Source organism: Rhinopithecus roxellana, chromosome 6, assembly GCF_007565055.1.
Source record: "Rhinopithecus roxellana isolate Shanxi Qingling chromosome 6, ASM756505v1, whole genome shotgun sequence".
NCBI lineage: Eukaryota > Metazoa > Chordata > Mammalia > Primates > Cercopithecidae > Rhinopithecus > Rhinopithecus roxellana.
The window spans coordinates 63,733,521-63,751,630 of NC_044554.1; the positions used below are offsets into that span (position 1 = coordinate 63,733,521).

Sequence of the window (18,110 nt, forward strand, 5' to 3'; positions counted from 1 at the left end):
GACATCTGTACACCCATGTTCATAGCAGCTTTATTCACAACAGCCAAAACATGGAAGCAACCCAAGTGACCATTGATGAATGCATGGGTTAAAAAAAAAAGTGGTATACACGTACCACCTATTACTCAGTCTTAGAAAGGAAGAAAACGCTAATTAGAAAGAGGGGAATTTCCTCAACCTGATAAAGAACAGCTACAAAAAACCTACTATTAACATCATACTTAGTTGTGAAAAACTAGAAGCTTTCCCATTAAGATTACGAAGAAGGCTGGGCGAGGTGGCTCACACCTGTAATCCCAGCACTTTGGGAGGCCAAGGGAGGTGGATCACCTGAAGTAAGGAGTTCAGGACCAGCCTGGCCAACATGGAAAATATACTAAATATACTGTCTCTACTAAAAATACAAAAATTAGCCAGGCGTGGTGGTACACATCTGTAATCCTAGCTACTCAGGAGGCTGAGGCAGGAGAATTGCTTGAACCTAGGAGGTAGAGGTTGCAGTGAGCTGAGATCATGCCACTACACCACACTCCAGCCTGGGTGACACAGCAATGGCGGGACTCTGTCTCAAAAAAAAAGGTCAGGAAGAAGACAAGGAAATTGCCTCTCACCACTTCTTTTTAACATTGTACTGGAAGTCCTAACCAATGCAATAAGATTTTTAAAAAAGAAATAAAGGGTACCCTGATTGGGAAGGAAGAAATAGAACTGTCTTTCTTCATGGATGACATGGTTGTTGATGTAGAAAATCCAAAATAATCAATAAAAAAACTCCTGGAACTAGTAAGTAATTACAGCAAGGTTGCAGGGACAAGGTTAATTGTTTTTCTAGATACTAGAAATGAATAAGTGGAATCTGAAATTAAATTAAAAACACAATACCATTTACATTTGTACCACCAAAAAGTGAAATACTGAGTAAGGTATAAATCTAACAAAATATGTACAAGATGTATATGAAAACAAATACAAAACTCTGATGAAAGTAATCAAATAAAAACTAAATAGAGATATTCCATGTTCATGGATAGAAAGACACAATACTGTCAAGATGTCAGTTCTTCCAACCTCATCTCTAGATTCAACACTGTCCCAATCAAAATCCCAGCAAGTTATTTTGTGGATATCAACAAACTGACACTAAAGTTTACATGGAGAGGCAAGAGACCCAGAACAGCCAAAAAAAAATATTGAAATAACACAATCAGAAGACTGATACCACACAACTTTAAGACTTACCATAAACCTACAGTAATCAAGACAGTCTGGTATTGGTGAAACAACAGAGAAATAGACCAATGTAACAGAAGGGAGAGTCCAGAAATAGACCCACATAAATACAGCCAGCTGATCTCTGAGAAAGGAGCAAAGGCAATACATTAGTTTGGCAAAATTAGTCTTTTCAATGAATGGTGCTGGAACAAGTGAACAATCACACACCAAAAAAAAAAAAAAAAAAAGAAATCTAGACACAGACCTTACACCCTTCACAAGAACTAATACAAAATGGATCATAAACCTAAATGTAAAATGCAAAACCATAAAACTCCTAGAAGATAACATAGGAGAAAATCTAGTTGACCTTGGGTATGGCAATGACTTTTAAGATATAATGCCAAAGGCACAATCCATAAAAGCAAAAATCGATAAGCTGGACTCCATTAAAACAAGAAACTTCTGCCCTGTGAAAGACACTGCCAAAAGAATCAGAAGACAGGATATAGATAGGGAGGAAATGTTTGTAAAAGATCAATCAGAAGGATTGTTATCCAAAATAAGGAATTCTTAAAACTCAACAATAAGAAAATGAACCCGATTAAAAAAAGGCAAAACACCTGAAGAGATCTTACCAAAGAAGATATATAGATGGTACATAAGCATATGAAAAGATGCTCAACATCATATGTCATGGGAGAATTACAAATTAAAACAACAAGATATCACCACGCATCTATTTAAATATCGAAAACTCGAAAGATTGACAACACCAAACACTGTTGAGGATGTGGAGCAACAGGAACTCTCATTCATTGCTGGTGGGAATGCAACATAGTACAGCCACTTTGGAAGACAGTGTGGCAGTCTGTTATAAAAGTAAACGTACTCTTACCATACAATCCAGCCATTACACTCCTTTGTATTTACCCAAGGGAGTTGAAAACTTACATCCACATAAAAACCTGCACATGGATGTTTATAATTTTATTCATAATTGACCAAACTTGGAAGCACCAAAATGTCCTTCCGTAGGTGAATGGATAAACTGTGGTACATCCAGACAATAGAATATCATTCAGCACTAAAAAGAAATGAGCTTTCAAGCTATGAGAAAATGTAGAAGAAGCTTAAATGCATATTGCTAAGTGAAAAAAGCCAATATGAAAACGCTATACACTTATGATTCCAATCACATGGCCTTCTGGAAAAGCAAAACTATGGGGATGGTAAAAAGATTAGAGGTTACCAAGGATTAGGGGGAAGTGAGGGATGAACAGGCAGAGCACAGAGGATTTTCAGGGCAGTGAAACTACTCTATATGACAAAATAATGGTGGATATGGGTATACATTTGTTCAAATACATAGAACGTAAAATACCATGAAGGAACCCTAATGTAAACTATGGACTTCGGGTAATAACTATGTGCCAATGTGGGCTCAACAATTGGAACCAAATGTACCACTCTGGTGCAGGATGTTGATAGTGGGGGAGCTGTACAAGTGTAAGGGAGAGAAGTATAGGGGAATTATCTGTATCTTCCACTCAATTTTGCTGTGAACTTAAAACTGCTCCAAAAAATAGTCTTATTTAAAATCAGTTTTTTAAAAAAGGAAATTCTGACTCATGCTACAACATGGATCAACCTCGAGGATATTCCGCTCAGTGAAATGAGCCAGCCACAAAAAAGAACAAATACTGTATGATTCTACTTATATGAGGCACCTAGAGTAGTCAAATTCATAAAGACAGAAAGTAGACTAGTAGTTGCCAGGGGCTGGGAGAACAGAGTTTCAGTTCTGCAAGATAAAGACTTCCGGAGATTGGCTGCACAACAGTGTGAATGTACTTAACACTACTGAACCTTATGCCTAAAAATGATTATGATGGTAAATTTATTGTTATGTATATTTTACAACTAACTTTCAAAAATCACCCTATATACCAGTGTAATTTCTGTGCAAAGAAGTGACTAATCTAGCCGGGCGCAGTGGCTCACACCTGTAATCCCAGCACTTTGGGAGGCCAAGGCAGGCAGATGACGAGGTCAGGAGATCAAGACTATCCTGGCTAGCATGGTGAAACCCCATCTGTACTAAAAAAATACAAAAAATTAGCTGAGCATGGTGGCGGGCGCCTGTAGTCCCAGCTACTCAGGAGGCTGAGGCATGAGATTGGCGTGAACCCGGGAGGCAGAGCTTGCAGCGAGCTGAGATGCACCACTGCACTCTAGCCTGGGCGACAGAGCAAGACTCTGTCGCAAAAAAATAAATAAACAAATAAAAATACATTTAAAAAAAAGAAGTGACTAATCTTACAGTAGAATAATATAACCAGCCTGTATTATCTTTATTAAAAATTTTGTATACTATTTGATGATTATTTTAAAAAATAAATTATTTTAAGAATAATAAACTCTTGAAAGTAAATTGCTGGGTCAAAAGGCATACATATTTCAAATTTTGATGTATATTGAAAAGCTGAGTGCTTTAGTTGTACAGTAACACTAATACAAATGTACTCTACTTGTATTAATACAAACGCACACAAACATATACACACATTTAAAATTTGACTATCATGTAACAGTATATAGCACTATACATCTGGAGTTTACCAAAAAATCTCAAACATATAGATATAGAAATATGACCTCTATGGCTACATGTAAAAAGAACGTAATTATTTATTTATGTAAAATATTTATCTTATTTTGTCCTACTCTATTATAGAAGCCTTTCTCCATCTTGAGATCTTTTGATTCTAAAATCCTTTGTTCCTCTGAGTAACTGCTCTCTTAAACTAATCCTGCTATGTCTTTATTCTTTAGGTGATTTGTTTCTATGTAGATAACCAAATTTTCAGTTTTCTGAGGTCTTTGAAAACATGGTAAAATGTGAACATTTGGAAAATCTGGGTAAAGGATACATGAGAATTCTTTGTACAATTCTTGCAACTTTTTCCAAAGTCTGATATTATGGCAAAATTAGAAAAGAATGTTTAAGCTACCTGATAAGCTACCCTTCCATATCCTGTTTTATGTGAGTTTCAGAATATCCAAGGGAATATATCTTAGCCCCCAGATTTGTACTAATCTAAAACAATTTCACACACTAAGTCACACAATTAAATATATATGAGAGAAAGATACCATTAAAAATGCTATTTTTCCATCCATTTTACTGTTCTTTGAGACAAACTGCTTAGGGCATTTTAGAATTCTGGGTACTTCAAAATTATTTTTAAATGATTTGGGATTAGATGGCACCTAACTGCTTTTCAAAGGGATTTGTAGGCTATGCACTTGGCATAATGGATTTCAATTATTTGCTCCAGAATGCAGTTCACAGCATGAATCAATAGGGCTGTCTGCTTCGCAGGCTTGCCATTTCTGCCTAGAGCCTCATCTCTTTCCACCTCTCTCCCTATCCCATTCTTTGGCCTCTCTAACCAATTTTTTTTTTTTTTTTTTTTTTGAGACAGAGTCTCACTCTGTTGCCCAGGCTGGAGAGCAGTGGTGTGATCTTGGCTCACTGCAACCTCCACCAACCTGGGTTCAAGCAATTCTCGTGCCTCAGCCTCCCAAGTAGCTAGGATTACAGGTGCACCACCAAGCCCAGCTGATTTTTGTATTTTTAGCAGAGACTGGGGTTTTACCATATTGGCCAGGCTGGTCTCGAACTCTTGACCTCAGGTGATCCACCTACCTCAGTCTCCCAAAGTGCTGGGATTACAGGCATGAGCCATCACGCCCGGCCTCTCTAACCATTTTTATTCAGTACACTCTGTGAAAAGCAAAGGCAAAGGTATTTCTGACTTCTTTTAACTAGAATGGGATACTTATGAATGATACAGTGTTTCCATAAAATCATAAAGGAAGCAGCCTGGTTAATGCCAGGTATGACTGATATGTCATATGACATATTGCTGGACATCATCAGACCCCACTCTCCCAAGTCAATTTAGTGAAGCATTTTAGCATTTCTCCATGAGGAGTTAGATTCCCTGGATAGTTGAAGTGATGCGAACTGTCAATAGGTAAAAACATATTAAATATTCTCCATTTTATAAAACAGCACAGTCTATCACCAAGATATCCAGAACCCCTGGACAAGTTACTTAATCTCTAAGCTACAATACTATCTTTTTTTTTCCTTTTTCTTTTTCTTTTTTTTTTTTGAGACAGAGTCTCGCTCTGTTGCCCAGGCTGGAGTGCAGTGGCCGGATCTCAGCTCACTGCAAGCTCCGCCTCCCGGGTTTACGCCATTCTCCTGCCTCAGCCTCCCGAGTAGCTGGGACTACAGGCGCCCGCCACCTCGCCCAGCTAGTTCTTTGTATTTTTTAGTAGAGACGGGGTTTCACGGTATTAGCCAGGATGGTCTCGATCTCCTGACCTCGTGATCCACCCGTCTCGGCCTCCCAAAGTGCTGGGATTACAGGCTTGAGCCACCGCGCCCGGACTCTATCTTTTTTTTCTAATAAAAAAAAAAAATGACTACCTATTCTTAAAAGGATGATATGAGGATTAAATGAGATAATCCAAATAAAGTCAGGAACACAGTGACCAGCAGTAAGTGCCTGACATTAATGATGATGATGATGCCAGAATCTCTGTGTCTTCCTGATTCTATCCTTCTTGACTCATTCCTTGACTAGTCTCACAAGCACTGGGCCTCAATTTCTTCATTTCTAAATTAGACAGTCATCTCTGAGGATAGTTTTCTTAACTGTGTGTAAGAGACTGAATCAGGCATCTAAAAAAGCCCTATGTTAACTCCAGCAACTGAAATACTGTTCTCCTAGACATAAAATAAGGGAAACTATAGGAAACCAAGGCCCCTAGCATAATTTCACAAAACAGTGCACAAAATGAAGAGGCAGCAGATGGACCTGAGAGTGATTCCTCTGAACTGATATAAAAAGTAAGATGAAAGCGCTGGCAACACATAATGACCTGTGACCCAATACCACATTCAAATAAAACAGCATATATATCACCCAGAGCCAGTGGTGTTCAGCAGATTAGTCAATACTTCATTTAAAAAAAAAAGAAAAAAGAAAAAAATTCCCCCAAACAATAACTTAACATGGTAACAATTTTACTAAAACCTTTCTTACCCTGCATCATTACCTGGGGTGCAATATATCCTATATCTAAAGATCCTTCTTGGCCAGACACAGCGGCTCACACTTGTAATCCCAGCACTTTGGGAGGCCGAGGTGGGAGGATCACTTACGTCCAGGAGTTCGAGACAAGCCTGGGCAATGTAGGGAGACCCCGTCTTTACAAAAAATGAAAAATTAGCTGGGCACGATGGCACGTGCCTATAGCCCAGCTACTCAGGAGGCTAAGGCAAGAGGATTGCTTGAGCCTGGAAGGACAAGGCTTCAGTGAGCCAAGATTGCACCACTGCACTCTGTGTGAGTGACAGAGTGAGACCCTGTCTCTTAAAAAAAAATTAAATTAAGAAGTCCTTCTTTATTATATAAACTACAAGAGGTTGGGGAAGGTGTAATCTGGTACAGAAGAGTTCCTACTTTTGTCTCTCTAGGCCAGTATAGGTGGGTTAGTGGAAGAAAACACAGAAAAAGATTGTCTTGGTCCAGAGCACCCTGGTACTTGTAGTCAGTAATACCTAAAGAGCTACTGGAATTTGAAGGAAATGTCCAAAGGAGTTAATTTTAGTCTAATCCACACATAATAGATGAGATTAAGTGTAGAGTATTTTAAAAATCAAAGCAGAAAGAAGAGCAGGCCAGGAAATCTAATCAAAGTGTAACTAAATGTAAAAGAAAGCATTAGTCTAATCAATAGCATTATCATATCAAAAGAGAAACCACAAGAACTGCCTAAGGGAAAATCTGACACCTACCCTCCGTCTACAGTCCAAACGCAGGGGAAAAAAAAACCTAGGCAGGCTCAACTTACATTCTTGGACATATCCAGAATATAAACTGCATAACTAGGATAGAAATTTTACCCTTTTTCAAGAAGCCTAAAGAAGCCTAAAGTCAACTATAGGGTTTGCTTCTCTGGGGGATACTAAGGTAATGGATGGAAATCTCACCACAGCAGTAAAAATTAAAAACAATTCCACAGCTCAAGTCAGAGTGAAAATAGAAGCAAAGTAAAATGTGCCTTAATTCTGAGTAAAAATTGAACATAAGAAAAGAAGAATCCATTTGACCCAGGATAATTCTCTTTCAAAGAGTGTATGAGTGATGATATCTGACATGGAGAGAAAAAAATTATCCTCCCACACCACTGGGCTGGCTCCACAGTTGGAAAAAAAAAAAAAATGAAGCTATAGTTGTATATGTAGTCCCATCTCCAGACTCCAACTACAGACCAAAATACAGAAAATGAAATACAAGACAAAACAGAAGGTAAAAGTTATGAACCATGACAATGAAAAAGCAAAGATAAGGCTGACAGAAATTTGGAGGCGGGAAAGGGGCAGAGAGGTGAAAGAATGACTAGAGTATTAATATCCTATCCTTACATGGTGATGGAGTCAGGAGACACTATCAGGAGGAGATGGAAATAGTATTACAATGTAACTATCAACAGCAGAAGCGAAAGAAAAAGTACCAAAAAAATAAGTACCTTATATTCCATAAAAGAAAGTCAACCCGGGCGCTGTGGCTCACGCCTGTAATCCTAGCACTTTGGGAGGCCGAGGCTGGCAGGGCGGATCACAAGGTCAGGAGGTAGAGACCATCCTGGCTAACACCGTGAAACCCCGTCTCTACTAAAAATACAAAAAAATTAGCCGGGCGTGGTGGGGGGCGCCTGTAGTCCCAGCTACTCGGGCGGCTGAGGCAGGGGAAAGGCGTGAACCCGGGAGGTGGAGCTTGCAGTGAGTCGAGATTAAGTCACTGCACTCCAGCCTGGGCGACAGAGTGAGACTCCGTCTCAAAAAAAAGAAAAAAAAAAAAAAAAAAAAAAAAGAAAGTCAATAATGCCCATTTGATAAATCAAGAAATAGTGGTATAGACATATTATTTAGAGTTATGGAGGCATTACTGTTTGATGATACTAAAAACAAACTATAAACAAAAAACAGTTAATTGTCTCTGAAAAGTGGGACTGGAGATAGGGAAAGAATGGCAAAAGACTATTGATTTTTATTGTAAGTCCTTCTATTTGATCTTTTATTATTTCCACTTTTAACAAAATGAGCTTTAAAAACAAATAGCTATGATACAGTAGTCTTCCAAATTCATCCTTTTGAAAATTAAAATTATGGCCGGGTGCGGTGGCTCCAGCCTGTAATCCCAGCACTTTAGGAGGCCGAGACGGGCGGATCACTGGTTCAGGAGATCGAGACCATCCTGGCTAACACGGTGAAACCCTGTCTCTACTAAAAAATACAAAAAACTAGCCGGACGAGGTGGCGGGCGCCTGTAGTCCCAGCTACTCGGGAGGCTGAGGCAGGAGAATGGCGTAAACCCGGGAGGCGGAGCTTGCAGTGGGCTGAGATCCGGCACTCCAGCCTGGGCGACAGAGCGAGACTCCGTCTCAAAAAAAAAAAAAAAAAAAAAAAAAGGAAAAAAAAAGGAAAATTAAAATTAAACGACATGCTAGAGCAAACTGTCACTAGATAAAGCTCCTTACTTCAAGAACTGAGAACACAGTTCAAGTTTAGAAGTAGCCTTGCCTTGGGTAAGACTAACTTCTAATTTGGGGCATCTAAAACTAACAAAATTGTATGACTAATCAAATATTTTTCATACCAATAGGTTAACTTTGTAAATATTCCTTAATATTAATAACACAATAATCCAGTTAACTTTAATAATCCAGTTAACTTAATAACACAATAATCCAGTTAATGCTTTTATATAACGCTTAAGAAAAACAAGCTTTAGGCCAGGCATGGTGGCCCACGCCTGTAATCCCAGCACTTTGGGAGGCCAAGGCTGGGGATCACGAGGTCTGAGGTTCGAGACCAGCCTGGTTAACCCTATCTCTACTAAAAATACAAAAATTAGCCAGGCGTGGTGCCGCTTGCCTTTAATTCCAGCTACTTGGGAGGCTGAGGCAGGAGAATCGCTTAAACCTGGGAGGTGGAGGTTGCAGTGAGCCACTCCAGCCTAGGCAACACAGTGAGGCTCCATCTCAAAAAAAAAAAAAAAAAAAAAAAGGAAAAAAAGAAAAAAAAGCTTTACCACACAACTTCATAATGACTTAGGGATGAGTAGATGATTTTATGAAAATACTGTAAGCGCCGGGCGTGGTGGCTCGTGCCTGTAATCCCGAGAGGCCGAGGTGGGCGGATCACAAGGTCTGGAGTCAGCTGGGCCAACATGGTGAAACCCCATCTCTACTAAAGATACAAAAAATTAGCTGGGCATGGTGGCACATGATTGTAATCCCAGCTACTCGGGAGGCTGAGGCAGGAGAATCGCTTGAACCCGGGAGGCGGAGGTTGCAGTGAGCCGAGATCGCGCCACTACTCCAGCCTGGGTGACAGGGCGAGACTCCGTCTCAAAAGAAAAAAACAAAATACTGTAAGCTCACTGCAGTCAGGGCTTGGGTCCATAAAGTCTCTATGAATAGATCTATCATAACGTGCTCTTGAATAAATGATTGTGGGTAATCAGCTGCACATTTTAATTACTAAAGCTACACCCAGGCAGTTACAGTTTCTGTAATTCTCCTATAAGGCTGTGCTGGCTGTTTCTCTCTCTCTCTCTCTCTCACTTCCAAGCCCTGTCTTCTATTCTGGTCCGAGTTGTACTATTCCTCTGGGGCTGAGCTTGCCAACCATGTTTTCCAGACTTTCCTTCCAGTATCCTGTTAGGTTTTGCCTAGGGAGACTGAAAGGGAAGAGAAGAAGGGATTTCTTTGCCGTTTTCATTGCTATAATATCAGCATTGATCCAGCAAGAGGAGGGTTGCACCTCCCAACTCCAGCTGTGCCCCTTCTCTCCTGGTGGTTGAGTACCAGCTGAATGGCATTCCACTCGGAGATCAGATTACACCTGCAGGAGGACCTCTCTGAGCTTCCAGGTTCTTCTCTTCTGTTCCCCCAAACCCAGGGGCGGCAGTGCTTCCGATCTGGATTACCTCAGTGTCTTTTGTGCTCTTTCATCTTGTAACACCTGTGTACCCAATTCCCAGAATTAAATTCTCTGAAATGCTACACATGGTTTTCTAGGCCCCGATTAATACAAAAAGAAGAAAACACATACCTGCTTCAAAAATTACTCATACGGTGCTGGTAAGCAGCAATCTCGGCTTTTCATACCCTCAATAAAGAAGTGATATAAAAAATGGAGCCCATTTTTACAAGATTACAATTAGAGTTTCTGCTTTCAGACACCGATGAATCTCAAATTTAACAAATCATTAAAAAGATGCTAAGTTATAGAGTGTAAAATGTCTCAGAGGCCTGGTGCAGTGGCTCATGCCCGTAATCCTAGCACCTTGGGAGGCAGGTGGATCACGTGAGGTCAGAAGTTCAAGACCAGCCTGGCCAACATGGTGAAACCCTGTCTCTACCAACAATACAAAAATTAACCGGGTGTGGTGGTGCACGCCTGTAGTCCCAGCTACTCGGGAGGCTGAGGCAGGAGAATCATTTGAATCCCGGAGGCGGAGGCTGCAGTGAGCCGAGATGATGCCACTGCACTCCAGCCTGGGTGACAAAGTGAAACTGTATCTCAGAATAAATAAATACATAAAAATAAAATGCTTCATACAGACAGAAATGGGACACTTAGAAGTGAGAAGGTAGCATAGACAGGAAAGTAGGCGACATCAACACAAACTTGTGTTTGTGAGTCTATCTCACCTACTCTTTAAGTCTAACATTCCTGCAAACCTCAAAATCAACATCATAGCACTATATTGTCTCTTTATAGAAATAACATTGACAAACAGAAAAGGATTTGTCATATTACTTGATGACTAGATCAGGTTTTTGGAAACCAAAGAAAATGTGGCAGCAATGGTACCTTTGACCTTTATCTATCATTCTAACTCCCTAGCGGACTGCACAGACCTACTGAAAATCAATGGTGGGTAATGGATATCATTTCCAGCATGGGAAAGAGTGATTTAGAGTTACCATTCTTTTTTCTTATTATACAACTGGACTCAGCATGTACAACTGTCTAGAGAGTCTCGTTTCCATTCTACCTCATGCCTCCTTAAACACATCCTCACTTCTCCAGCAGGGTGGTACAGACTATGGAACCAGAATACTGCATTCCATTTCCTCCTCTGCCCCTTACTAGCAACTTGGAGAAGTTTCATTTGACTTTTTCTATGTCTTAGTTGTAGCATCTGTCAAATGAAGGAAAACGACAGAATCTACTTCATAGAATTACTGGGGACAAAATGAGTTACTATTTGAAAAAGGGCTTAAGGGGACATGGTATACAGTGAGTGCTATATAAGTGTAACTTATTATTCCATGTACAAAGACAACGGGGACAGCAAAGAGATGTTGAAGGGACAGTTACATTATTATTATTATTATTATTTTTCACACTGGGTGAAATAATGTTTACAGATCACATTAGGAATTTTGACCATACAAATACCTCTACCATAGAGTTCTTAATCGTTTTTGAATCATAAACTCTCTTGGGGATGGGTGAAGCTACAGAGCTCCTCTCTAGAGAAATGCATACACATACAGAATTTTCCAAAATATTACAATCTGCTTCAATTCAAATCACTAGACTATGTATTGCTAGAACACTAGAGGGTGCCACAACCCAAGGAAAAAATGTAAAGAAAGTACAGGGAATTTTGGCTTGCTGGAACATCTTTCCATAGAGAAGAGTTAAATGAATGTACTTCAAATGCTTTAAAATATGTCAACTCTTTTATAGGTGCTGGATTAGCACTGTCCAGTAGAACTTTCTGCAATGATGGAAATATTCTAAATGTGTGCTGTCCAAAACTGTAGCTGCTCATGTGGACTACTGACCACATGAGATCATAAGGAATTAAATGTTTAATTTTAATTAATATCAAATGGCCATATGTGGCTTGTGGCTACTATACCGAACAGTGCAGTTCTACATTCTAAAAAGTTTTGACTTGCTTCTTACCACAGGCCATTATCTAACAGTGTGAAGGTAATCTCTAATAGAGTGGGTTCATATAATTATTCAGGCCAATTTGTCCCTTGTGATAATTCAGCACTGTAGAGATAGAAATAAAGATTGTCAGCATTTTGCCCTTGCCCTACAGACATTCACAGTCAAAAGTAAGCTGTTTTTTTACTCATTATAGACGACCCTACCTACCTAATTTCCTGTTTCTTTACTGAAACATCTCTCTAAGCCCCTGGGATATAAGAGCTTAAAAAATATGTAAGTGTATACTGAAAGACTGAACTAATACAGTTAAGTAAGTAGGCTTTTGCCATTTAAAAAACAAATCTTATTCTAGTGATATTTGCTAAGGGTTAAGGGAGCACAGAGAAGACAAAACCGGAGTCTACAGTCAGAAGCTTGTCAGTCTCCATAATGAAAAAAACGGTACCGCAGGCAGCAGCAGCAGCTTGTGAAAGCACATGGCACAGCAAGGGGACATCAATGAACACCCAGACAGCAGATTCATGGGGAGTCTGGGGACCAAAGGAACACAGCTCTCAACTGCCTCCACACCAGATTCTTTCTTTCCACTGCAATTTAGTCTACTAAAAATAAATCTAATGCTGACCCACCTGTCAAAATGAAAGCAGTCTATCCACACTGTGTAACACCTTACAGTTTACAACCCCGTGTCTGGCGCAGTGCCTGAATGAAGTAGGTGCCTAGTGAAGGTTGGTGACAACAATAAAAAAGCATTAGAGAGTGCGTTCTCAAATATGTAGATGCTTACCAGCAGCTACAAATATCAATAAAAAGCAGGTGAGTTGTTGAAGCTATCCCTGGTTTAGAAAGATAGTAAATAGGAAGTTTGGTCTACCCAAGCATTTGCAACTGGGTCAGAATGCAGCTGGCATGGCTCTTTTTGCAGAATAATTGTTTGTCCACAGCTGCTACCAAATTACCAAAAATCAAATAAGTAGTTGCCATGTGTGATAGCAGGATTACAGGCTGCCTCAATTTCCATTACGGAAAAATAACGTAAATTGTCACAAGTCCCGCCCCCCAGTCTCAAATAAGCACAAAGGACACTTTTATTCAGATCCTGCATACTGTGAAACAGCATTGTTGCCTGGCTGCTTCAGTGGAGGGCTCAATTCTGCTGGATCTGTCACTGCACAACCAACATCCAGTTAAAGCTATTTCCTAGCTTCTGCAGGACAGCTCAATTCATGATTTTTCTTCTGAAATAACTGAACTAAGGATTTGTTTCTGGATTAAATTATGAAAGTATTTAAGTGCCAATACCACAGACCTAGGAATCTCTGCTATTCAATCATTCTCTCCTTCATTCAACAAATATTTACTGAATTCTTATCAGGTACTCCTACATTATTGTAGCATGTGTATTCCAAGAAAATATGTGACTGGCAATTCTAATTTTGTATCTCTAAGTTTAAAAAGTGTATTCTCAGCCTGGATGAAATGGTGAAACCCCATCTCTACTAAAAATACAAAAACCAGCTGCGTGTGGTAGTACATGCCTGTAGCCCAGCTACTTGGGAGGCTGAGGTGGGAGGACGGATTGAGCCCAGGAGGCAGAAGTTGCAGTGACTTGAGATTGCACCACTGTACTCCAGCCTGGAAAACACTGAGACCCTATCTCATTTAAAAAAAAAAAAAAAAAAAAAAAAACTTAAAAAAATGTATTCTTTTAGAAGTGACTTGTGTTCTTTGGGGGTAACTGAGAAAATATAGGGGCATAAAAATAAACATTAATCACTGTAATCTGAGATACCCACATTACCAAGTTAACAATTTTATGTATATGCTTCCAGCATTTTCCCTGCTAGCTTCTTATACGGTTGGTTTTGTTTCATTGTTTTTAAACAAAAATGAGCCTATATTGTATATACTGTATTACAAATATTTTTTCACTTAATATAGATTAAAATATTCCATGTTATTAACATTTTTGTATCATTTTTTAAACATCTACAGAGCATTCCCTATAAGAACATAAAGCAGTTTAGTTTACTAATCCTCTGAAGTCATTTAGGTTATTTCCAATTTTTCACTATTATAAATAGCACTGTTATGATAACTGTAGTATTCAATAAATATCTCTTGAATAAATGAGTAAATAAACGGTTTAATAGGCTGAGTCTTGGCCGGGCGCAGTAGCTCACATCTGTAATCACAGCACTTTCGGAGGCTGAGGCGGGTGGATCACTTGAGGTCAGGAGTTTGAGACCAGCCTGGCCAACTGGGTGAAACCCCATCTCTACTAAAAAAAATACAAAACATTAGCTGGCATGGTGGCGAGTGCCTGTAACCCCAGCTACCATGGAGGCTGAGGCAAGAGAATTGCTTGAACCTGGGAGGCAGAGGTTGCAGTGAGCCGAGGTTGTGCCACTGCACTCCAGCCTAGGCGACAGAATGAGGCTCTGTCTCAAAAAATAAAATAAGCTAGGTGGGGCGCAGTGGCTCACACCTGTAATCCCAGCACTTTGGGAGGCCGAGGCGGGTGGATCACGAGGTCAGGAGATTGAGACCATCCTGGCTAACATGGTGAAACCCCATCTCTACTAAAAATACAAAAAATTAGCCGGGCACGGGGCACACGCCTGTAGTCCCAGCTACTCTGGAGGCTGAGGCAGGAGAATCGCTCGAACCCGGGAGGTGGAAGCTGCAGTGAGCCGAGATCACGCCACTGCACTCCAGCCTGGGCAACAAAGGGAGACTCCATTTCAAAAAAATAAATAAAAATAAATAAAATAAAATAAGCTGAGTCTTTAAGCACATACCAAATTACTTCCTTAGCTTTTAAAAGACAAACATTTTGAGTAATCATACACTTATGATTCTGCATATGTTCATAGCAGGCAGAGAAAGCGAATGCAATAAAAATAGCAATCTAAATATAAAGGAAAGCACACAATACTTGGTGGTGAATGGAAGACAGAATAAAAATATTAACCTTTTATAACCTAGGCAATATGTAAGTTGAGTACTGGCGTCAGAAGGTAGAATATAAAAAGAGGAACGTGAAGGGGGTACTTATAATCCCATTTTCCAAAATGGCAAGTTAAGAGGCCCTACAGGAAGTTGACGGATCAAAAAATTAAAGTTTATCATTTAAAATTATAAAGATGATTAATAAATGACTTTCAAAGTAATATAAATATAAAATAATGATGGGGTAAAAAAGTGAGTTAAATTTTCATTTTTCACATCAAAAAATTCACAGATAATGTCTAAAGTTGATAAATCAAGGAACAAAAGTCTAAACGTATTATTTAGCCTTATGGAAGTAACCACAAGGGAAGCAAAAAACAGAAATAGTGAAATAGTTTTTAAAGGCTGTCTCTGCATAGTTAAGACTGGGATGGCCAAGAAAAAGGAAGAGGCAGGAGGCTTATGGTTTATTCATCATAAGGTCTCCGTGGCTCTGTGATTTTTTAGGATGTACAAATAACACCCTGATAAAGACTGGCTGAAAAGTCTGGAACTGTTTACTTTGGTTTCCCAAATGATATAATCTTACCTTGATAACTGGTCAAATCCAGCTGTCCACAGAGCATTCCTTTAACCAGAGGCAAACCTAAAATGCTTAAGACTTTGGAGACTATCTAGTTTGATGTTCTCATTTTCCAAATTGTGACCAAGAAAGACCTAGTGAGTTACCCAAAGTCACATCTCTAATTGGTGGCAAATCTAAAACTTGAACCCCTATCTCCTGCTTCTCAATCAAGTGTTCCAGCTGCTCCATCAGAGACCCACCCTTTGTACCCGAGCACAGTCTCCCGTCATTACTTGCTTGGGCTCCTTAACTGCTAATGCAAGCTATTATGTATTAATAGCTTAATAATTAAGCTATTAATTATTAATCTTCAAGCCAAAATTTGGGTTTTACTGGGGGTACAGCGAATTTGGGTTTTGTCTTTTATTTTATTTTATTTTTTTTGAGACAGTCTCACTCTATTGCCCAGGCTGGAGTGCAGTGGCGCGACCTTGGCTCACTGCAAACTTCGCCTCTGGGGTTCAAGTGGTTCTCCTGCCTCAGCTTCCCAACTAACTGGGATTACAGGGGTGTGTCACCACACCTAGGTGATTTTGTATTTTTAGTAGAGACAGGGTTTCACCATGTTGGTCAGGGTGGTCTCGAACTCCTGACCTCAGGTGATCCACCCGCCTCAGCCTCCCAAAGCGCTGGGATTACAGGCATGAGCCACTGCGTCCGGCCAGGGTTTTGTCTTTTAAGAGGCAGGGTCTCACTCAGTCACCCAGGCTGGAGTGCAGTGGTGCAATCATGGCTCACTGCAGCCTTGACCTCCTGGGACCCTCCTGCCTCAGCCTCTTGAGTAGCTGGGACTACAGACATGAGCCACCATGCCCAGCTAATTAAAAAAATTTTTTTGTAGGGACCAGGTCTCACTATATTGCCAGGCTGGTCTTAAACTCCTGGGCTCATGCGATCCTCCTACCTTGGCCTCCTAAAGTACTTGGATTACAGACATGAACCAGAGCATCCGGCCTTGAATTTGTATTATAAAATGATATGTATGTTAAACTGATTTTTCAAACTATACCTGCGGCCACCCATCCTGGTCCCTCTAATACATCTCTTGTTCCCTCCACCCTCAACTCCACCATCACTGCCTTAGATAACACACAATAGCTACTTTGAGAGCTGGTTCCCACAAACTGAGAGGCCTGACAGCATGATTCTCAGCCATAGGAAAAAATGCAGTTCATAAAGTTGCCAAAGCAGTCCTGTGAAGCTACAGTCTTCTGTAAGCACCAGAGTGTTCAACTGACTTTATGTTCTTCTTCACCTATATTAAACTGTTTAGCTAACTATCCATTCCCATTTTCAGTAGATGGAAAGAGAAAAAAATTACTTTTTTTAAAAAAGGGGGGTGGGAGGGTGCAGTGGCTCACGCCTGTAAATCCAGCACTTTGGGAGGCTGAAGCAGGTGGATCACCTAGGCCAGGAGTTCGAGACCAGCATGGCCAGCAGGGTGAAACCCCATCTCTACTAAAAATACAAAAACTAGCCAGGTGTGGTGGCACACACCTGTAATCCCAGCTACTCGGGAGGCTGAGGCAGAAGAATGGCTTGAATACAGGAGGTGGAGGTTGCAGTGAGCTCTGAGATCATGTCACTGCACTGCAGCCTGGGCAACAGAGCAAGACTCCATCTCAAAAAAAAAAGGGGGGGGGGTTGGGGGACAAGGGGCTGACTTTTTAAGGAAAATGGAGAATTGTGCATACCATTTTTATGTTTGTATTAAATCAATTTATAAAACTTATTTTAAATTGAATTTTAAAAGGTATGAAAATCTGTACAGATTATTATTTATATAAATTTAGGAAGAAGGCTGGCCGGGCGCGGTGGCTCAAGCCTGTAATCCCAGCACTTTGGGAGGCCGAGACGGGCGGATCATGAGGTCAGGAGATCGAGACCATCCTGGCTAACACGGTGAAACCCCGTCTCTACTAAAAAATACAAAAAAAAAAAATTAGCCGGGCGAGGTGGCGGGCGCCTGTAGTCCCAGCTACTCGGGAGGCTGAGGCAGGAGAATGGCGTGAACCCGGGAGGCGGAGCTTGCAGTGAGCTGAGGTCCGGCCACTGCACTCCAGCCTGGGTGACAGAGCGAGACTCCGTCTCAAAAAAAAAAAAAAAAAAAAAAAAAAAAAAAAAAAAATTTAGGAAGAAGGAAACAACAAACTGTAAAACTGGAACCACGCCAATTACTGGAAATCAAGTGTATACAGAGGAGTCAAGATCAGGTCGGGCATGGTGGCTCACGCATGTAATCCCAGTACTTTGGGA

At 40.3% G+C, this 18,110-nt stretch overlaps 1 protein-coding gene across 9 annotated transcripts in view; it reads right to left on the reverse strand.

Annotated features, from left to right (window-relative positions):
* NRF1 (nuclear respiratory factor 1) overlaps positions 1 to 18,110 on the reverse strand; it is a 153,006-nt gene that overhangs the window by 106,324 nt on the left and 28,572 nt on the right. The window contains exon 1 of one of the 9 annotated variants that reach the window (XM_030931843.1): positions 12,907 to 12,977. The exons of the other annotated variants lie outside the window; for them this stretch is intronic. The gene's annotated coding sequence lies outside the window, so the exon portion shown is untranslated. Of the gene's footprint in view, positions 1 to 12,906; positions 12,978 to 18,110 lie in introns of those variants that run through there. 9 annotated transcript variants of the gene reach the window in all.